The 16,740-nt window shown below is 41.3% G+C and overlaps 1 protein-coding gene and 1 pseudogene across 8 annotated transcripts in view; both read right to left on the bottom strand.

The window, feature by feature from the left end:
• RAB30 (RAB30, member RAS oncogene family) overlaps positions 1 to 16,740 on the bottom strand; it is a 98,587-nt gene that overhangs the window by 35,871 nt on the left and 45,976 nt on the right. The gene's annotated exons all lie outside the window — the stretch shown is intronic.
• Positions 70 to 999, bottom strand: LOC108593776 (RAF proto-oncogene serine/threonine-protein kinase pseudogene; annotated as a pseudogene). Its single transcript, XR_013523200.1, has one exon. The product of XR_013523200.1 is annotated as an RAF proto-oncogene serine/threonine-protein kinase pseudogene (transcript).

The raw sequence follows: 16,740 nt of genomic DNA, 5'->3' as shown, positions 1-16,740 counted from the left end.
TGGACTTTCAAAGTGCTGGGATTAGTGCAAGCCACCATACCTGGCCAAGATGACCCCCAAGATGGAGAGAGGAAGTAAAGCTTCTATACAACAACAATAGAGAAGGGCTAATAGAGAAGCCACATGATACAACATTATGACATACATACTTGGACTAGGTGTGGTGGCTTGTGCCTGTTATCTCAATGCTTTGGGAGGGCAGTTCTTATATAGCTTACTAAGATCTGGGGAGGCATACCCTCCGCCCACCATGAAGATGATCTGATCTCGGTTGTTAATGTGAGAGTAAGGAAGCTCCCCTGTCATCAGCTCAGATAATACGATGCCATAGGAGTAGATATCTGACTGGAAGCTGAACGGGTTGTCATCCTGCATTCGGATCACCTCTGGAGCCATCCACAGAACAGAGCCAGTAGGTTGTTCAACCTGCTGAGAACCACTCCAGTGTGACTTTACTGTTGCCAAACCAAAATCTCCAATTTTCACTGTTAGGCCTTCATGGAGAAATACATTGTTGGATTTCATGTCTCTGTGGATGATGTTCTTTGCATGCAAATAGTCCATTCCCTGAGCCGTCTGCCGGGCAATGTCAATTAGCTGGAACATCTGAAACTTGGTCTCCTGGACATGCAGGTGTTTGTAGAGGCTGCTGCCCTCACACCACTGGGTCACAATTGCCAGGTTGTCCTTTGTCATGTACCCCATGAAAAGCAGAATGTTCACATGCTGTGTTTTGTGGAAAACAGCCACCTCATTCCTGAAGGCCTGGAACTGCTCTGGGGTTGAGTCGACAACCTTTAGGATCTTTACCGCAACATCTCTGTGCCATTTGCCCTTATAAACAGTCCCAAAAGAGCCTGATCCAATCCGAGTGGAGCGCATCACTTCACTGGATTCTATTTCCCAGGAATAGCTTGAATCTCTCTGTCCGTGAGGCCTAATTAAGGAAGGATCACTTGAGGCCAGGAGTTTGAGACCAGCCTAGGCAATATAGCAAGAGCCAACCTCTACGAGAAATTTAAAAATTAGCCAGGTATAGTGTCATGTGCCTGTACTCCTAGCTACTCAGAAGGCTGATGTGGGAAGACTGTTTGAGCCCAGATGTAAGGCATTCCAACCTGGGTGACAGAGTGAAATCCTGTCTCTAAAAAACAAAACAAAAATAAGTAAATAAATACTTAAAAGGAAATGTATTCTTAAAATTGTTACCTCTGGGTGGTGAGATTATGAATAGCTTATTTCCTGTTTTTCACATTTACATCTTTTCTAAACTTTCTTCAATAAACACGACTTGATTACAAGGTATGTTATTAAAATATCTTAGGGGCTCAATAGTGAGGAGGGAAACATGGGACAGGAACACACATATGAAGCCAGTGACCATCCACATTCAATGGGCTCTTCCAGAAAGCAGGGTCTTACTTGGCACATACCAAAAGCCACACAAGAGTTCAAACCATTCATTCAGTTAGCTCACTGCTGAGACTTCACTTTAAGGAAATGACTGAATGAACCCCAAATGCCAAATGAACAAAAATACTCATTACCCCTTATCTAAATGAGTAAAGAACTGGAAACAATCCAAATGTCCACAGGACAGTCCTGTACAGAACATCAACACCAAGGAATGCAAGGCAGCCATTAGAAATGCCAATTATGAAAGCTATTAGAAAAATGAAATAATGTTGACAATAGGCTATAAAATGAAAAGAACACACAAAGCTGCATTTGTCAGGACTACAGCTATGAAAAATATGCATGTATACGAACAAGGGCATTTCAAAAGCAAAATTATGTTGTGCTAGAATGAGGAGATTACAGAGAGCTCTTATTTTTGAAGTTTGTTCTTTTTTTAAAAAAAGTTGTTAACATTTTGCATGTATTATAGACATATTTTCAAATCTCTGGAAACACAGAAAAGAGAAAAATAAAATTGCCAATATGAACACAATCACTGTCAGCATTTTTATGTGCTTCTCCTAGTTTCTTTTTCCTATGTACTGGCTGGTTTTGTTTTGTTTTGACCATTGTTGTAATCACATCAACACTTCTTTAAAGAAGTTACAAAATGATTTCAATTTGAGAAACCAGAGAACTTTTTTTTTTTTTTTTTGAGACGGAGTTTCGCTCTTGTTACCCAGGCTGGAGTGCAATGGCGTGATCTCGGCTCACCGCAACCTCCGCCTCCTGGGTTCAGGCAATTCTTTTGCCTCAGCCTCCTGAGTAGCTGGGATTACAGGCATGCGCCACCTTGCCCAGCTAATTTTTTGTATCTTTAGTAGAGACGGGGTTTCACCATGTTGACCAGGATGGTCTCGATCTCTTGACCTCGTGATCCACCCACCTCAGCCTCCCAAAGTGCTGGGATTACAGGCTTGAGCCACTGTGCCCTGCCAAAACCAGAGAACTTAATGTAAATCATGTACTGTAACACAGCGGTGGCTATCAAGAGACCTCATGTATTGTCAGTTTGTAAGTAAAAAAAAGAATATTGTACCACTACGACAAAACAGATGGACCAATCAAGGTTCCTAACACCTGCAGATGACTCTTAGGCCTATTTCAGTAGCCATAAGCCAAGACATGGAGAGTATTATGTATTAAAGCTGCAGTGTGTATAATGTAGTTGGAATTAGAAGGGCATTTACCAGACTGGAAACAAAAAGATACAATGATGTACAAAGTTTTCAGATCAGAAGAAAGTTGAAGGAAACTACTTTAATTGGTCATTAGGTCCAGAATACTTAACTTTCTTTATATCTCTCATATCTGGCCTCCTGCCCTGTATAGAACATCAACACCATGGAATGCAAGGCGGTCATTAGAAATGCCAATTATGAAAACTCTGTAGAAAAATGAAATAACGTTGACAATAGGCTGTAAAATAAAAAGAATGCACAAAGCTGCATTTGTCACAGAAAAGAGAAAACACAATCACTGTCAGCAATTTGATGTGTTTCTCCTAGTTTCTTCCTCCATGTACCGGCTGGTTTGGTTTTGATCATTGTAATCGCATCAACACTTCTTTAAAGCAGACTCTGGTACCTGGGCAGCAGCTGCTGTGTTCTGCTTATTTTCCCTGCCTTCTTCCCACCTCCTCACTTGCACGCTGTCCCTCTTGCACTCTGCTGCCAAATGTGACGCAGACCATCACAGGCCTAACAGGCATCCATATCACTAAGGACTCTTGTTAGAGAGAAAAACGGGCAGGGAAAAACACTATCTAAGCAATGCACAGGCTTGGCCATGCACTAAATGAGGGGAGGTTAAGTCTGTTGTCACCACTGAGGGGCTCAGTTTCTGCAGGAGTGTGATGCTTTTGTGCTTTTCAAACAACAGGGTCCCTCAACACAAACTGATGATTCATCTATTATACACATGTCTTCCAAAGACTCTGCCCTCTGTTCTAAAAATAGAGGAAAAAGCTGCCGTGTTGGGCTGTCTGAGATATGGTATGCCACCACTAGCAGAACAAACCTTACTCAGAGGCAAGGAGAAATGGAACTTGGCATTTTTTGCTTTCAATGCTTTTAGAAATGAACCCTTGTATAAGATGAAATGCAACTCCACTACAGCCTTTCCAAATAACTGATCTAATCATATCATTTCCATACTTAAAACTCTTCCAGGGCTCTGGCTATCCCCCAAAAGCTGTCCGTAAGAAGTAGTACAGTATCCTGGTTAAGAGGACAAACTTTGGGGCCACGCTGCCTGAGTCTAAATCCTGTCTCTGCTCTTCATAAGTTGGGTGACCCTGGACCAGTTCCTTGTCCTCGTGGTGCCTACACTTATTTATTTATTATTATTTTTAAGAACAAATTCAATACGTATCCTATGTTTATTTATTTATAAATAGGGATAACAATAGTACTTACCTCATAGAACTGTTGTACAGATTAAAGGAATTAATACAATGAAGTACAAAGAAGAGGGCCTGGCATATAGGAAGTGCTCAATAAATGTTAGGTGCTGCTACTGTTATTGGTATTGCTGGCGCAAGTTCAAATTCCCCAGCAGGGCAGGCAGAGCCCTCCATGGCCCAGCACCTCGCATCTTTCAGGCTTTGCTTCTCATGATCTCTGTTAGTACTATCACTACACTATGATCACGCAGCCCTTCCAAGTTCCCAGAGCATGGGCCCCTAGAAAGGTCTCGACTCACAGGGCTTATCTCTCTGTTGGGTGGTAAACAACCACCTATCTCTCAAACTGTACCCTCATCCTCCATGTGAATTAGTTACTCCCTACTTTGTGTCTCCTCTATGTTCTGCAGACTTTTTCCATAGAAATTTAAAAAAAAATTTTTTTTTTTTTTTTGGCGACAGAGTCTTGCTCTGTTGCCCAGGCTGGAGTGCAGTGTTGTGACCTTGGCTCACTGCAACCTCTGCCCTTGGGTTCAAGAAATTCTCCCGCCTCAGCCTTCCTAGTAGCTGGGATTACAGGCATATGCTACCACACCTAGCTAATTTTTGCATTTTTAGTAAAGACAGGAGTTTCGCCATGTTGGCCAGGCTGGTCTCAAACTCCTGACCTCAAGTAATCCGCCTGCCTCAGCCTCCCAAAGTGCTGGGATTAGAGGTGTGAGCCACATGCTTGGCCAGATACTTTATTATTCTTGTTGGTTTATGTATCCTGTTTCCTCCACTTAAGAACAGAGGCTTCTACGAATTCCTATCTGTATTCGCATTGCCTGACATTTCAGTCGACTAAATATTAAATAAATGCAAAATAAAAACTGATCAGTATACACAAAAGCTGAGAGTGCTTTTCAGAGAAACTAAACACTAGGATGAGGAAATCAAACCCCAAAACACTTTGCTCTTAAGGAGAGTTAATTGGCAAAGATCATATAACCAAAGAGAAGAAAACTGTAATTTCCCAAGAGAAAGTTAAACATTGTTACAACGCAGTGTCTCTGTGTGTGTTGGGGGAGTGCACACTTTGGGATGCAGGTCAATTAAATATGAAATGGTGCAGGAGATCCAGACTGCAAGAAAGAAAGAGAACTAGCCTTTGTTGAATGTCTACAGCAAGCCAAATATTTACCGAGAAATACAGTTTCTATAAACACAATGTGCTAAACACAGACTTATCCACTTTACCAACATTATCAAATCAGATATTGCTAGTCCTCAACAACTCTGAGACATAAGTATTGGTCTCTCCATTTTACAGGTAAGAAAAACATTCAGTCACTTCATAAATATGTACTAAGCATCTACTATGTGCAAGTCACATATCCAGAAGCAGGGGATACCATGATGAGCAAGCATAAATGGTCCCTCTCTCATACGGCATAAACACAGAGCAATGAATGAATGAATGGGAAAATGACTGTATACTTAAATAAACAAGAAAAGTATCAGACAGTGATAGGTCCTAGATAATTAAAATAGGAGGAAAAGATTGGATAGCTGTCACAGAAGTCATCTCTGAAATGGATATATTTAAAATGACAATTGGCCGGACGCGGTGGCTCACGCCTCTAATCCCAGCACTTTGGGAGGCCGAGGTGGGTGGATCACGAGGTCAAGAGATTGAAACCATCCTGGTCAACATGGTGAAACCCCGTCTCTACTAAAAATACAAAAAATTAGCTGGGCATGCTGGCGCGTGCCTGTAATCCCAGCTACTCAGGAGGCTGAGGCAGGAGAATTGCCTGAACCCGGGAAGCGGAGGTTGCGGTGAGCCGAGGTGGCGCCATTGCACTCCAACCTGGGTAACAAGAGCGAAACTCCGTCTCTAAATAAATAAATAAATAAATAAATTGAGAATTGAATAAGAAAGAGACAAATCAGGCTCAGTGGCTCACACCTTTAATCCCAGCACTTTGGGAGGCTGAGGCAGGAGGATCACTTGAGCCCAGGAGTTCAAGACCAGACTGGCCAACACAGTGAGACCTCATCTCTACCAAAAATAAAGAAATTAGCTGGATGTGCTGGCACATAGCTGTAGTCCTAACTACTCAGGAAGGTGAGGCAGAAGGATCCCTTGTACCCAGGAGGTCAAGACTGCAGTGAGCTTTGATGGTGCTAGTGCACATCAACCAAGGCAACAAAGCAAGACATGTTTCCTCTTGAAAGGAAAGAAAGTGGGGAGAGAGGAAGGAAGGAAAGTAGGGAGGGGAGGGGAGGGGAGGGGAGGGGAGGGGAGGGGAGGAGAGGGGAGGGAAAGGGAGAGGAAGGGAGGGAGGAAGTGAGGAAGGGAGGAAGGAAGGAAGGAAGGAAGGAGGGAAGGAAGGAAGGAAGAGGAAGGAAGGAAGGGAGGGAGGGAGGGAGGGGTGAGTCAAGCACAAGAAGAATGGAAGAAATGCATTTCAGGCATAAGTTCGGCTAGTATAGGGGCCCGATAGCGACAATGAGCTTGGCATATTTAAGGAACTGAAAGAAGGGACACTGAGACTAAGTACATGGTCAACAAGAAGAGAACTGAGAGACTGCTGTGGGACAGGTCACATAGTCCTTGGAAAGTCAGGGCAAGGAGTTGGGATTTCATTCTGAGTGCAATGTAGGGTCACCTGGAGGCTTTTAAGAAATGTGACACAAACCAATTAACATTTAACAATTTTTTTTAGTCTTTATAATGGAGGCTATTACGGTGTGGACAGCAGCAGAAACAAGCTGACTAGTTAGGAGGCTACTGCAAACAGTCTAGGTGAGAGATCATATGGCTTGGACCAGGGTGCTGGTAGTGGAGATGGAGAGAAGGATATAAATTTGGGAGCATTTCTGAAGATAGAGAAGATAGAACTTGCTAAAGGATTGGAAGAGAATGGGAAAGAAAGAAAGAAATCAAAAGCAATACCTGGATATTTGACTTGAGCACAAGGGGGGATAATGGCACCACTTTGTGAAGCTGGGAAGATTGGGAAAACAGCTAGACTGGAGTGGAGTTGAATCAAGAGTCCTCTTTTGGCCATGTTAAATTTGAATGACTCTAAGACATCTATGTGGACATGAATCTGAAGTTCCAGAGAGAGAAGTCTGAGGCTAAAGATACAAACGTGAGGGTCACTAGCAAATTGATGTTATTTAAAGACACTGAATTATAAGTGGATATTTACGGAGAGTGAATCAATAGAGAAGAGAGTCATTTCAGAACCTGGGCATATCACCATTTAGAGATGGAGGGAAGAAGGTGACTAAAGAAAGCCCAGAGAGGTAGGAAGAGAATCAAGAACAGAGTGTCGGCCGGGCGCGGTGGCTCAAGCCTGTAATCCCAGCACTTTGGGAGGCCGAGGCGGGCAGATCATGAGGTCAAGAGATCAAGACCATCCTGGCCAACATGGTGAAACCCTGTCTCTACTAAAAATACAAAAAAAATTAGCTGAGCGTGGTGGCATGCATCTGTAATCCCAGCTACCCGGGAGGCTGAGGCAGGAGAATTGCTTGAACCTAGAAGGTGGTTGCAGTGAGCCAAGATCGTGCCACTGCACTCTAGCCTGGCACCTGGTGACAGAGCAAGACTTTATCTCAAAACAAAAAGGAGTAGTATTTCAAGGAAAACGGTTATCAGTCTTGTCAAATGATGCTAAGAGAATAAGTGGGCTGGGCATGGTAGCTCACGCCTGTAATCCCAGCATTTTGGGAGGTTGAGGCAGGCAGATTCCTTGAGACCAGCAGTCTGAGACTAGCTTGGGCAACAAGGTGAAATCCTATCTCTACAAAAAATACAAAAATTAGTTGGTCATGGTGGCATGAGACTGTAGTCCCAGCTACCGAGGAGGCTAAGACAGGAGGATCACTTGGGCCAGGGAGGCTGAGGATGCAGTGAGCTCTGATCATGCCACTGTACTCCAGCCTGGGCAACAGAGTCAGAATCTGTCTCAAAACAAAACAAAACAAAAACAAAGAAGTGGCCTTAGATTTGGCAACATGAAGGTCACTGGATGACAGAGACAAGGACAGTCCTGGTGGAATGAGAGGAAGAGATTAGAATTGGAGGAGTGGAGGGGAAAGTCAGGCCAAAACTATGGACAACTTATCAAAGTGCTCCTGAGAAAAGGGAAAGGGAAACTACGAGATAGCTATAGGGGGATACCATGTCAACAGGTTTTTAAGTTTTAAAAAAAATTATTTGCAATATTTAAGAGACAAAATTTAAAAAGGTTGTGGGAATTTGGGAGGGTTGCCTTGTTTCCAGATAAGACATATTGGAGTATGTTTATTTGTTACTGAAAATGATTCAGTGATGAGATAAATTTAATTATGGCAGAGAAAGGGGACCTAATTATAAATTACAGAAATCTGTAAGACTTAATCTTAAAAAGTTAAAAATATGCCCAAGGTTAACAAATACATTGGTAGGCAGAGAAGCCAGGACACTAATCCAGGTCTGTTTTGACTTGTAAGTGCATTCTCTTTCTACACAACTGACCATAAAATATACAGCAGCATTTGCAGAAGGTCCCAACTCCAGGCTCTGAAGATAATCAGAACAGAGTTGGAAGCAATCTTCAGAGAACTTAGGAGAGCCGATGCACACACACACCCGCTTCTCACTTCTGTGTAAGCAAGCTCTGTTCCTCATACAGACTTCTATTACTACATTTTCACTCAAATGTCACTTATGTTTGCACGTCTGGCTGGGGTCCTACTGGCCGCAGGACCCTCAGTACTTGCCCTTTCATGTTCGGAGTGAGTTGGAGGAAAAGATGGGGACATGAAAAAAATCAGTGTGGTGTCAGTAGAAAAACTTTAGGGACTAAACTCTCCAGTAACTTAATAAGGTATAAAAGCTGGGCATGGTGGCTCACACCTGTAATCCCAGCACTTTGGGAGGCTGAGTTGGACAGACCACTTGAGCCCAGGAGTTTGAGACCAGCCTGAGTAACATGGCAAAACCCCATCTCCACAAAAAATACAAAAGTTAGCTGGGCATGGTTGGCACATGCGTGTAGTCCCAGCTACTAAAGAGGCTGAAGAGGGAATACCATTTGAGCCTGGGAGACAGAGGGTGCAGTGAGCCGTGACAGTGCCAGTGCATTCCAGCCTGGGCAACAGGAGTGAGACCCTGTCTCAAAATAATAGTAATTAATAATAATGGAGCAAAGAGGTTTTTAAATTTTTTTTTTTTTTGAGACGGAGTTTCATTCTTATTACCCAGGCTGGAATGCAATGGCGCAATCTCGGCTCACCGCAACCTCAGCCTCCTGGGTTAAAGCAATTCTCCTGCCTCAGCCTCCCAAGTAGCTGGGACTACAGGCTGTGCCACCATGCCCAGCTAAGATTTGTATTTTTAGTAAAGACGGGGTTTCACCATGTTGACCGGGATGGTCTCGATCTCTTGACCTAGTGATCCACCCACCTCGGCCTCCCAAAGTGCTGGGATTATAGGCGTGAGCCATTGCATCCAGCTTAATTAAAAAAAAAATTTTTTTTATTTAAATAGTTTTGGGGGAACAGGTGGTTTTTTTTGTTGTTGTTGTTGTTGTTACCTGGCTAAGTTCTTTAGTGATAATTTCTGAGATTTTGGTGCACACTTCACCCAGGCAGTGCACACTATACCCAATATGTAGTCTGTTATCTCTCACCCCTTCCCACCTTTCCCCCCAAGTCCCCAAAATCCATTATTCTTATGCCTTGGCATCCTCATAGCTTAGCTCTCACTTATAAGTGAGAACATAACGATAATTAGTTTTTCATTCCTGAGATATTTCACCTAGAATAATGATCTCCAAATCCATCCAGGATATTGCAAATGCCATTATTTCATTCCTTTTTATGACTGAGTAGTATATCATAGTGTATATATACCACATTTGCTTAATCCGCTCATTGGTGTATGGACATTTAAGCTGGTTCCATGATTTTACAATTGTGAATTGTGTTGCTATAAACAAGTGCGTGCAAGTGTCTTTTTCATAAAGTGCCTTATTTTCTTCTGGGTACATACCCAGTAGTAATTGGGTTGCTGAATCAAATGGTAGTTCTACTTCTAGTTCTTTAAGGAATCTCTGTACTGTTTTTCACAGTGGTTATACTAGTTTACCTTCCCACCAGCAGTGTAAAAGTGTTTCCTTTTCAGCCAGGTGTCGTGGCTCATGTAATCCTAGCGCTTTGGGAGGCCGAGACAGGTGGATCACAAGGTCAGGAAATTGTTTGATCACAAGGAAAAATCATGGCTGTAGGTATGCCTTACAATAGACCAGTGTTTTCTAAATGCTGGTACCAGGTGAACTACATTAAACTCATTCAAAGAGCTTCTTTTTTTGTTTTGTTTTGTTTTTTTGTGGGGAGGGGCAGGGAACAGGGCCTTGCTTTGTTGCCCAGGCTGTAATCCAGTGGCAAGACCATAGGTCAGTGATGCCTGGACCTGCCAGGCTCAGGTGACTGTCCCACCTCAGCCTCCTTGTAGCTGGGACTACAAGCACATGCCACCATGCTCAGCTAATTTTTAAATTTTTTTAGAGACAAGGTCTTACTATGTTGCCCAGGCTGGTCTTGAACTCCCAGACTCAAGTGATCCTCCTGCCTCAGCTTCCCAAAGGGTTGGTATTACAGGTGTGAGCCACCGCACTTGGGCCAAAGAGCTTAAAAGTAAAATTGCTGGATCCCTTCCCTAGACATTCTGATTAAGAAAGTGTGTTCCATTAACTTCCAATAATTGAGAAAGGTCTTCCAATTTTTACTTTAGATCTTTTTATTAGACATTTTGCATTGCTTGAATTTTTAAATAAGTATCCTTTATTTTATAATTTTAAAATAATGACAACTTTTAAATAAGAAAAGAAAAACAGACCAGAATCAGAAGTGGAATCTAGAGTACTACAAAAAGTTTCTTTCATTAGTAATGCACAATTTAAAAATAAAAATAATAAAGCAAAAATATCCCCGGTCACAACTGTGGAAATATGAGCATGGCCTGATATCAGATGATCATTTTGTTTTTTGTTTTAGATACAACAATTATGTTGTGTCAAATGTTTTTATTCTAAGAGACACATGCTGAAATGAGAATTTCAGATGAAGTGTTATAACGTCTGCTACTTTCAAATAGTTCAGCATATATGTATATACGCATATGTACATACATGAGAAATAAGGTAAAATGTTAACAATTGTTTAATTTAGTTGGTGGGTATTTGGGTTTTCAATTTATTACTCTTTCAAATTCTCAGTATGATTAAAATTTTTCATAAATAATAGTTCGGGAAAAAATATTATTAGTTGATTCTGGTGATAACCTAGCTTGGGAACCACTGCTTTACCCAATAGATTTGTCCCTGAAGTTATAAAAATAAGAATTCTGAGATACACAATATATAAATGCTCTGAAGGCATTTATAGACTTAAAGAAATTTCATGTCACAATCTCCCCATAAAACACCGTCTCCTAATTAATTGTTCATAAACCTACATTTCACATAGGATTTGCTTAAGGTCAGCGCTCAGATAAGGCAGATTTGAAACGTTGCTTAAGGGAAGAAGAGACATGCACAAGCACAAACCCTAAGGATTGTACTTGAGTCCTGTCTGCTCCCTAACTCCTGTCTTGGTGATTTTACCTGCTGAATATTTATCAAACCAGTCCCCTCCTCTCCTGCACTCCTGCTACTGCCCTGGGTGAGACTTCATCCTATCTCCCCTTCACCAGTGCTGAGAACCCCAGCTGATGGCCCTGCCTTGGGTCCTACCCAGCTCAGATTTATTTCCACCTTGGCTAATATACATCCAAAACACATGCTGGCTAGTCACTCTCTGACTCTTCAACCTGTTTATAATATCCTCTCAACTTTTCCAGCCTCAATTCTCACCAAACTCACACTCTATAGCCCAGAAAGTGTATTTCCCATGATACATCTCACCTCCATGCTTCAGTCCCTGCATTCTTATTCCACCTTGCTCAGGCATCACTCTCCTTCTGGAAGCTTTCTTGGACTCACCACCTGCCATGCTTTCCCTCCTATCTCCCATAGAGGTTAGTCTTCTATTTGGTTCTCCCACAATACCTCGACAGAGCTTAGGCCCTGCAGTGACCATACTGCTCACAAGTATTTACTTATGACTATCTACTCCATATCCTGGGTCCTCTTGGGGAAGGACTGGATTTTATTCATCTCTGTAGCCCCAGTACTTACTTCTCCTTTGCCTTTCTGATGCTCCATTTTCTCATCTAGACAATCAGAAGAATATCACCAATTTGAAAGTTTAAGTATTAAGTATTCAAAGCTTATCACAGGCATACAATAGGCCTTCAGCACATTTGATTAATATTCTCAGCGTCTCCTGTTTTTCGCTTTCCAATTCTGCCCTTCAAGACCAGCCTCTTATACTGGCTCTGTGTCCAGCAAGGACACAGCAAGTGAGCTCCCCACGCATCTACATGCCTAAATAGTGAGGGTCTCAAACTCCAGATCTGCCTTGGGCTTCCCCACTCTGCTGGTGCCCTCTGGACTCTAGGATAACTCAACCAGTGCAGTACTGCAAACATTTCTTGAGCAGTTTTATGCAAGGCAATATCCCTGCTGCAGTGGAAAGTGATATAACATGTACAAAAAATGTATGACCTCTTATAGGGTAGGGGAAGGGTGGGAAGACAGTTAGACAAATGAAATCAGTACAATTCAAAGAAGGAAAAGGTTGTATATATCTGGGGGTAGGCAGAAAAGCCTTAATGGAAGTGGCATTTGAACTAGACCACAAAGGATGGATTAAACTAAGAGGCTGTTTCCAGAACACAATACCGAAATGCTCCTGCTACTCAGAAGAAAAGTAAAGTAAATTTAGAAAATGCTGCCTACTATGTACCCCTTTAGATTTGCAATGCACAGTAACAAGCTCTGAGAAGTCTTGAAGTAAGGAACCCTACTTAACTGTGTTTAACCCAGCATCCCAAGTTTGTTTGACTACTAGTTAGTTCCCTATTTCTTTATTCCTGGAGGAGAGATTTATAGCATCTTTCGAGCTCTGAGATGTCTTGAAGTCAGGAACCCTATATAACTCTGTTAAACCCAGCATCCCAAGTTTGTTTGTACACTAGTAAGTTCTCTATTTCTTTTCCCCTGGAGGAAGATGTATCGCAACTTGGAGAACATACTTTAAGAAACTATAGGTTAAATGTTACCCTTTCAAAGTTATCCATTTGCATTTTATTGGGATTTCACATTGATAATACCTTAACATCTGATTTTTTTAACAACACAATCAGCAATGTTTAAAATTCTCCTGACATTTTGTCAGAAGAGAAAAAGCAATGGAAGATACTGCAGAACTAAGAAGTTTCTCTTGTAAAGCACAGTGTAGACCACAAGGCTTTCTATCAAGTGAAGGAAACAACACATCTCTGACTGAATCCATTCATTCTTTGTTAGGATGTTTACACTCTTATAGCTGCCCTCACTCCCTCTGCAACCTGCTGACTGAGTAAAAAAATACCAGACTTGAAAGCAAAGGGAACAACATTGCATAACAACAAGCTCACAGGGCATGCTTTGCTCTTTATATTTACCAAACAGTTGTGCTTGTAAAAGACAAGAAGGAAAGAGGCATTGCAGCTCTTCTGTCTCCACTCCTGAAAGTACAATGCTGAAGTAGCCAGTCAGAGTTAACATGTTTACAGGGAATGAGGCACTGTGCACATGATACAAAGAAAAATAAGGTATAGTCCTTACTTCACAGGCCAGGACAAATAGGTAAACAAACTGCAATGCAGCCAAGTGCAAGCAAACACTTGGAAAATAAGAGGGGAGTACACAGAAGCCGGGACTCCTTACTTTTGCCTGGGCTTAAGGTCAAAAGAGAGGCATGTTAAAATAAGGAAAAACTCCTCTTTGTTCTTAAAAAATTGAGAAGGAATTTTCCAGGCAAATAAAATATATAGATAGGTATAGATATACAGATACAGATAGATGTTATAGATATAAAGCCAGGCATGATGGCTCATGAGTATAATATCAGCACTTTGGGAAGCCCTTGCTTTAGCCCAGGAGTTTGAGACCGCCTAGGAAACAAAGTGAGACCCCCATCTCTTCAAAAATATTTTTTAAAATTAGTCAGGCATAGTGGTGTACATCTGTAGCCCTAGCTACAACGGAGGCTGAGGTTGGAGGATCACTTGAGCCTGGGAGGTTCAGGCTGCAGTGACCTCTGATCATGCCACTACACTCCCACGTAGGCTACAGAGCAAGACCCTGTCTCAAAAAACAACAACAACAAAAACCCACAAAAACACATATATAGATACACATATAAAAAATAGGCCATATGGCTGAGTAGAATAGGATATGTGATATGACTTGGATGTTTATCCCCTTCAAATCTGATGTTGAAATGTAATCCTCAACGTTGGAGGTGAGGCCTGGTGTGAGGAGTTTGGATCATGGGACGGATCCCTCATGAATGGTTAGCACCATCCCCTTGGTAATGAGTGAATTCTGCCTCTAGTAGTTCATGTGAGATCTGGTTGTTTAAGAGTGTGGCACCTCTGTCTTCACTCTTTCTTGCTCCCACTCTCACATGTAACATTCTGGCTCTTGTCATCCTCTGTCATGACTACAAACTTTCTGAGGTCTCACCAGAAGCAGATGCCAGCACCATGCTTCCTATAAGCCTACAAAACTGTGAGCCAATTAAACCTCTTTTCTTTACAATTTTTCCAGCTTCAAGTATTTCTTTGTAGTAATACAAAAACAGACTAACAATAGGATAGGGCATGATTGAAAAGAAAAAAAAAAGCTGCCAATCTGGAGAAGGTGTCACACTGAACAACGGCTTCTAATTTCACTTATTCCAAAAACCCCACAGAAATTTAGTAAAGTACTTTCTTCTTATTAACTAAACCTTACAAGAACAGAGAAGACAATGGTGTCACATTTTGGAAGCTTGGGAAGCAGATGAACAAGTAGTAATTGACTTAGCATACTGAGAAAATCTAGAACTCAGCTTATTAAAACCACAGAATCCTTAAAAAGCACAGGAACTGACAGTACCTTATACTCCTAGAGCAGGTGTATGGAATGCTAGAATAAAGAACACAAGATAGAAAGCTACTCAGGAAGTTAGACCTAGATTCCCCCTCCTCCTTAACAAAACTCCAAAGGTTTGTCTCTGGAGAGCACAAATCAAAAATATCCAGCATTTGCTTGAAATAATCTGAGAAAGGGGCTTGGGGGATACAGAGCAAACTAAAATATCCATCAACTGAAAACTAGTGAACCTGAATGATGGGTACATGGAGATTCACTGTTTTACCCTCCCTACTTTTGTAAATCATTAGCATTCGCCGTAACAAAAAGTAAGAGTGTCTCTGGCCTTGGCAGTATCCAGCATGGTTGACGGGAAACATCATAGATAAGGAACTATGTCTATGGAAGGTAGTGCAAAGTTTCCCGTATTCCCTCTCTTAAGTACCAAAGCTTAGTCAGGTAGAACCCACCATGCAGAAAACAGTGAAAGACTCTTCTTTGGTGAGAGTACCCAAGGGAAAACTTGAAGATGCTAACATCAGGGGATCCCAACAAACAGCCCATCCAGATCACCCTACTACGAGACTCAGAGCCAATTATCTCTATTCTGTATTTAGAGTTTCCTGATGGCACTTTTTAAAAACAACTTTATGGAGATTGAAATCACATACCATATAATTCACCCTTTTAAAATACACAATTTTGCTCTAGGAACTAAATAAAAAAATAAAATAAAATGTACAATTCAATGGTTTTTTTTTAGCATATTCACAGAGTTGTACAACCATCACCACAAACAACTTTAGAACATTTTCCATCTCCCCAAAGAAAATTCTATACACATTACTAGTCACTCTGCATTCCCCCCAACTCCCCAGCCGCAAGTAACTACTAGTCTCTTTTTTTGTGTATAAAGATTTGTCCATTTTGGCCATTTCATATAAATGAAATCCTACACTGTGTGGGTCTTTTGTGAGTGGCTTCTTTCACTTAGCATAATGTCAAGGCCTTGATGCTCTTTGTCCCCCCTCTCTTAATCAGGAGCAACACAGACAAGGATCACATTTTAGAGTGACATCTTGGGAAAGCCTCTAATAAAGATGCAGACCATGGCAAACACACAAAACAGCAACTTGAAGGAAACAGATACTATGCAAGGGCAGAAATGCCACTAATATTCTCATAAAAATGAAATAAAACTGCATCCATGAAATGAAAATAGGATGCTATATAAAGGAAACAGAACAAAAAGAGCTCTTAGATGTTGACATCATAATAGCAGAATTTTTTAAAATCTTCAATAAAAGGATTGAAAGATAAAATCGAAATCTTCTAAAGAATAAAATCAAAAGGCAAAGATAGGGAAACAGTAGAGAGAAGTTAAGAATATTGTAAAGGTCCAGTACAGGAGGTCTTATACCCAAATAAGAGAAATTCCCAAGAAAGAAGAGAAAAAAGAAAAATTATAACAATATAATTCAATTAAATTTCAGAGAACTGAAGGATGCAGGCTGCCAGGTTGAAAGAGCTCGGCACACCAAGCACACTGTGAAATTTCAGAAAATTGCAGACAAAGAGAAGATTTTACAGACTGTCAGAGACGGGGGGGAAACAAATAGGTTATATATAAAGAATCTGAAATCAGAGCCTTCCAAATTCTCTACAGCAACAATAAAAAAAAACAATAAAGCAATGACTTTAAAATCTGAAGGAAAATGATTTTCAACTTAGAATGCAATACCGAGATAAACTATCAGTAAAGCATGAGAATAGAACAAAGGTACTTTAAAGTATACAAGACTCAGAAATTCATATTCCATGAACCCTTTTATAAGA

This window comes from Callithrix jacchus, chromosome 10 (genome assembly GCF_049354715.1).
Source record: "Callithrix jacchus isolate 240 chromosome 10, calJac240_pri, whole genome shotgun sequence".
Taxonomy (NCBI): Eukaryota; Metazoa; Chordata; class Mammalia; order Primates; family Cebidae; genus Callithrix; species Callithrix jacchus.
The sequence above is the reverse complement of the archived record's forward strand: the minus strand, read 5'-3'. Positions and strand labels throughout refer to the sequence as shown.